Source organism: Mycteria americana, chromosome 1, assembly GCF_035582795.1.
Source record: "Mycteria americana isolate JAX WOST 10 ecotype Jacksonville Zoo and Gardens chromosome 1, USCA_MyAme_1.0, whole genome shotgun sequence".
Taxonomy (NCBI): domain Eukaryota; kingdom Metazoa; phylum Chordata; class Aves; order Ciconiiformes; family Ciconiidae; genus Mycteria; species Mycteria americana.
This window is the reverse complement of record NC_134365.1, coordinates 40,010,888-40,016,897: the sequence shown is the minus strand read 5'-3', so window position 1 is coordinate 40,016,897 and position 6,010 is coordinate 40,010,888.

The following is a 6,010-nucleotide window of genomic DNA, read 5'->3' as shown; positions in this document are numbered from 1 at the left end:
CTAACGGGCTCGGGGCAACGGCCGCGCCGCGCGCAGGCAGCGGGGCAACGGCCGCAGAGCGCCGCGCGCGGGCCTGAGGCGACGCCTCTCAGACAGGCGGCTGCGGGCTGGGCCGGCCTGCCCGGCCCCGGGGCCCTACGGGATGGAGAGCCAGAGCCCGGGCCCGCGGCGTCGGGCGGAACAGAAAAGCGGTGCCCAGGCTGAGGGACAAACAGGGCGAAGGCCTGGCAGCAGCAGGCCCTGCGAGACCCGCGCCGGGGGCCTGCGGGAAGCGGGAGCCTCGGGCTGTGCTTTGCCGGCGGCTTTTTCTTTTCTCGTCTGCGTCCCTCCTTTCCTTGTCCATCGTCCCTTTTATCGCGTCCCGACTGTGTTTACGGCTACTCCACGAAAACCGTCTGGTTGTGGTAAACAAAACATGTCGTGGCTTGTGGACATGAAACATTGAGGAGACAGAGCTGGAAGAGCAGGGCTTGTTGCGAACATCGAGCCTAAAAGAGTATGAATGTTCCCTACAGATCCTCACTTTAATAAAAATTTTTACAAATCTTCTGTTGACGTTGAACATCTCTGTGACTTCCCCTCAGACGCATCCGGCAGTTGTGAGGCCCAGCCCTGCCTGCCCGGGGTGAAGCTGTGCAGCCCCACCGGTGGACGGGTTCAGAAGCATCAGACCTTGTTTGGGGATAAACGGCCTTAAGACTTCTGATTGGCAACCTTGTACTTCCGTAAATCCAGCTGCAGCATACGTTTGTGATAGACAACTTCATTATGTCAATTTATTTCGAGGTTAATAAAGGCAGACTCTTGCTTATAGTCCACATAAATTCAGGAACACAATAATAGAAGTGTTGCTTGCCTGGCTAATAGGTAATGACAACTTTGGATACTAGTTTGATTTGCAATGTTCATTTGTGCCTTTTAAGTTGTTTTTTTCACTGATATTTAGGAGAGGAAAACTACAAGAAAACTTGACATCCAAAGAGAATTGGATGCCGTCATATTGTCCTATATTCCTGCCATCTCCCATTATACAATTTTGAATATCTTTTAAGTGTAGGGTATTTGGAAGTATGTTATTTTGACAGGCACTTATTAATTGCTACACTTCAACTAGAACTGGTTAGTTTTCAGGCTGACTCCCTTTTCTAATTCTCAGGTTTTTTTCTTTGCCCATGGTGACATTTTAAAACTATATTTGAATAGTGATCTTTTCACTACTTTGTTAGAGCACGAGCGCTGCAGATAGTGTTTAAAGTACGCTAGAGCAGAGTGAGCATAATGCTAATTTTCCATGACAACTAACTTGTCCAAACAAGCAGTGGATAACTGCCTGGACTTGTCCGTTGGCCAAATATAGATTCTCAGCAACCATGGCACCTTGTAAAAATTCCAGCAATGGTTTAAACCTAGATATTTGTGTGACGACGGATTTTCAAGACGACCTTGTTATCCCTCCGGAGCATAAAGCTCAAGGTGCAGTGAGGGACAGCCAAGAAGCTGCCAGAATTTTGCAAAGCGTGCTCACCTCCTGTTTGCACCGGAGTTTTAAGGCAAACAGAAATCTGTTTTAAGTGGAATGTCCTGCCCCCGGCAAAGTTAGATATCTGCTCATTTCCACCCAGCACCCCAATTACTGAGATCCTTTTCTCCTTCATCATTCGGAGAAAATTACGTCTACACAAAAATGGAAGAGGATAGAACCGAATGGCTACACTCAGTTGATGTAACACTGAATAGCAGTATTATGGATGCTCAGTCTTGTCCTGATGTGGCATGAAAACTATTTAATTCCTATACAAAATGTATTTTACTGAACTGAAGCAAAACAAAAATAGAGTGTTTATGTAGTTCTTCCCAAAATGTATCACATTGTTGAGCCTTGTCTTAAACACAGTATCATTTTGCTAAGGCTGTGTGGAAATTAAGGTGCTTTTTAAATTAGCAATAAATTTTCTACAGTCCAAGACTCACCAAACTGGTAACTAAAAAGACTTTCTTTTTCCACTTCTCAACCAATAAGCATCTTGTGAGCAATGACTTTGAGATTAAATTGGGATTCTTTAAATAATAACCTCCCTTACCGATTCATTAACTGCTAAGGATAAAAAAAACCCCAACAGTTTCTGTCTAGAATTTTTATCAGTCTTCAAGGACAATCTTATCTCTTTTCTCAGACAGACTAATCTCAAGTCAGAGGGGGCTGTGAGTAGGTAAAACATGCTGTCTGTGCTTGCTTAGGGAGATAGGGGGATATTTTCTGACATGCAGTGCTGCACTACTTCTGTCCTGTTTGTCACTAGTTTGTCACTAATACAGCACATGCTATGTCATCAACATGCATAATTATTTTCTTATGGTTAATAATTCTGGACAAATATAATTAAAAAGTTTTACTTGGAGGGTGAGTAATAAGCTTGTGTAGTTACGAGAGCTGACTTCCCCACTATTTCAAGGTTGTAAAAAGAAAAGGAGACATTGCTATGGCAAGACCCCACCTGTGTATATTATTTATAATGCTACAGAAAATATCTGGAGCAGATGTAGCCCAACTGCCTTCACTGGAGATACCCACTTTACACTGTGGTTAACTAACATGGCATGAGACCCTTTTTAATATAATTTCAGCTTCTAACTGTAGACATTTCATTGCTTAATGCTTGCAAGCTGAATTCTTTTCCAAGATGGATCTAGTCTACCTATAAGTGCATATGCCAGAGGAAAGATGGGTCACTGTGCTGCAGGGGTGCCCAGCTCAAGTGAACAGATGGACTGTTAAAGACTGCAATTTCAGATTTCTGTTCCTCACCGTAATTCTTTTTTTTTTTTTTAACCAACACATCCTACTTACCCTTTCCTGGCTGCTGCCAAGTCAGCATCCAGCACATACATGAAATGGTCCCAAGTTCCCATGATCAGATGCTGATCAGAGGCGTGGGTGGCCAGGGCTTGTCAGGTCTTATCTCCAAACCATTTGCTGCTTCTTGGCTGTCAGATCAGTTAACCTCACGTGCTGTCTATCAACTGCTCCCAGACAAAAAAAAAAAAAAAAAAAAATCAAAAAAAGCCTCCAGGGCCTTACACTGTGTTGATGTATCCTTTCCGAAGCCTTAGACTGCATCTCTATTAGTGTGACACAAAGCTGTGATCACAAATCTGCAGCATGTGCTGCAGATTGTCAGGCACAGCAAGATAAAAGGACAGAGGAAAAAGGATGCTGAAATGCAGCTGGGGCATGTGTGGCTTAACGGGGCTTTCTGCCAGGCCTGTCTGCTGCAGCTGTGACCCACAAACAGTGGGTCAGTACACTTTGTACAAATATAAGAGAAAGAATTTTGTTGGGTTTTGTTGGTTTTTTGACATTCCTGTTTGTTGTGTAAGAAAAAGCACATTGGTAAGAAATCCTCATGCCAGTAATAGCATATTCGGTTCAGAGAACTTACACTTCATAAGCTGAGACCTATCCCAATGGAGAAGTCTGTCAGTACGTGTAGTACCACCACCGGAAACTTCTTACTATAAATGACACCCAAATTCTACTTAATGAAAAGGGGATACAGCCTTCCTGGGGGCAATTTTGAACAGATAGTAATGACAAGCAGGAATCAAGAGCAAAGCTCATAGCAGCAGTGGGAACCCAAAGACCACACATGATGCTATTGCAGCTATTTAACAGGGAACACTAAGCCATACTTTGCTGTTAAACTCGTGGTTTTTCTGGTGTGCAGGAGCTGTGTTTTTGAGCTGCCGAGGGCTGCAATGCCCTTCCCAACAATCCTAGCTGCTCTGCGGACTGGGTGGGCACAGCAGCGTTCTGCAGCTTCACCTGCATCTACACCCTGGGCTTAAATATCTGCAGTATTTTATGGGTGGCTTGGATAAGAGATCGGCAGCTTCCTACATTTCCATAACTCCAGATTCAACCTTTTTTATTTCAAAAAATGTAAAATTACTTCAGGTGGACTGGCAAAGATGGTCTCAAACAAAACATTTTTCTAGCAGCTGTTCACGAGCTCTTACCTCCCTCCCGCAGGCACTCAGTTCAGGTGTGCCCTGCTCTTTCAAGCTTCAAGTACAAGCTGCTTCAAAACCACCTGGAGCTGGAACAATCCCACATCAGAAGACAGAAGTTCTTCTGCTTTTGTTTAGTTGGTGTATGCATTCCTTCGTGCATCTGGGAAACATTGGTAGTCTGTCTGGCTAAATCTGATTCCTATTTAGTAGCAGCTCAATCAGCCACAAGCAAAATTAAACAAAACAATAGTGTATGCCTTCTGAAGGGAGGCCAACTGGCAAAAATATACACCAATTATCTTGAACTTCTGCTTAGAAGTGCTCAATATCTAACATGGAATGAAAGGTTTGGGTGTTTTTTCCCTCTCTAGTTTTCTGTTTAGCTCATGGAGGGATTCTACAGAACCGAAAGGGAAAAATCTCTGGAAAAGGCTCTTCTTACTCCCAGTAGTTTTGGTTAGGAACATCACGTGTTTTTCTTCTACTCTTGTTAAGCAGGGGTGAAGTATGTGGCTGGACTGTGACCATTTCCTGCTTTACTAATCTGTAGCTGTGAAAATTAAATAATCCAGTGATCTCTCCTTCTGTAGGAGTACTTGATTGCATGTAATTAGATCAGAGAAAGCCTCAGTTTAACGATAGTCACCTGCCTTGTTTGAGCAAACCAGGATGACCCTGGTTCAGTTGAGAACTGTTCTATTAATTCAGTGTTCATTTGTCATTCAAATGTGCTATTCAGTCTAGCAAAAACCACATTTCTCTACAAGGGAGTGGCCAGAAGGGTGTGTGGGGTGTGCACGGGCTAACAGGACTCATGTGAAAGACTGAGATGTCTTTCAGAAGCTCTTGAGGAAACACTCTGAAATGTATCCACGGACAACCTAGATCTAGGAGAGGCTGAGAGCAAACGTAGCATGCAATCCAAACCCAGTCTGTTTGGGATGCCATGTATGGACAGAACTACAGTTGCTGATGAGGTCAGGCCTGAAAGTACTATTAAAGTCAGGCTGCAGTTTGGATTAGAGGAGGGGAAGACAAAAAATTGATTTTAACTATCTGGCTGTTATTTGAACTGTTTGTTACTAACAACAAAACACAGCAGGGTGTTATAGTACACAAGCAGCTTCTTAACTCAGACCCATTCTATGCATCTGATCACGTATCTCCTAGAATTGTCCCAGCCTTGCTAACCCATTTGTCCACATCTCCCCTGCATGCTCCTAGCTCCCATGCTTGCTTTCTAGATGCCTGCTATACAAGGAATAATATCCTTTATTTTGGACCACAAAGTTGCTATACCATCCTCCATCGCAGACATTCTTGTGGTCTGCTCCACAATTTAATATTGGTTGATGCAGCCTTACTGACTGGTGTATGATTTTACTTGACACAGAATGAGCTATCCGTTCCTGAGAAAAAACTCAGTGCTCTCCTTTGGCTAATATAATTGCTTTTGCTTGTGAATTACAAAGTCACCTTTCTGCTGGTATCAAATGGCTCTTTAGTTCTGAGAGCATAGCTTTGCCAATACAGCTTTTAACATACAGCTTGCAGCGTGTACAGTTAAACAACAATGCCAGTAAGCCAGACAAGTGTTTGGAGCATTTACTAGAGGCATTACTAGTGTCTGGGTAGCCTTGTGTGCTGGGATAGAGTTTGGCTGGGATAGAGTTAATTTTCTTTATAGTAGCTAGTATGGGGCTATGTTTTGGATTTGTGCTGGAAACAGTGTTGATAATACAGAGATGTTTTAGTTGTTGCTAAGTAGTGCTTATACTAAATCAAGGCCTTCTCAGCTTCCCATGCTCTGCCAGGTGCCCAAGAAGCTGGGAGGGGGCACAGCTGGGACAGCTGACCCCAACTGACCAAAGGGCTATTCCATACCATATGGTGTCATGCTCAGTATATAAAGCTGGGGAAGAAGAAGGAAGGGGAGACATTCGGAGTGATGGCGTTTGTCTTCCCAAGTAACTGTTCCACGTGATGGAGCCCTGCTTTC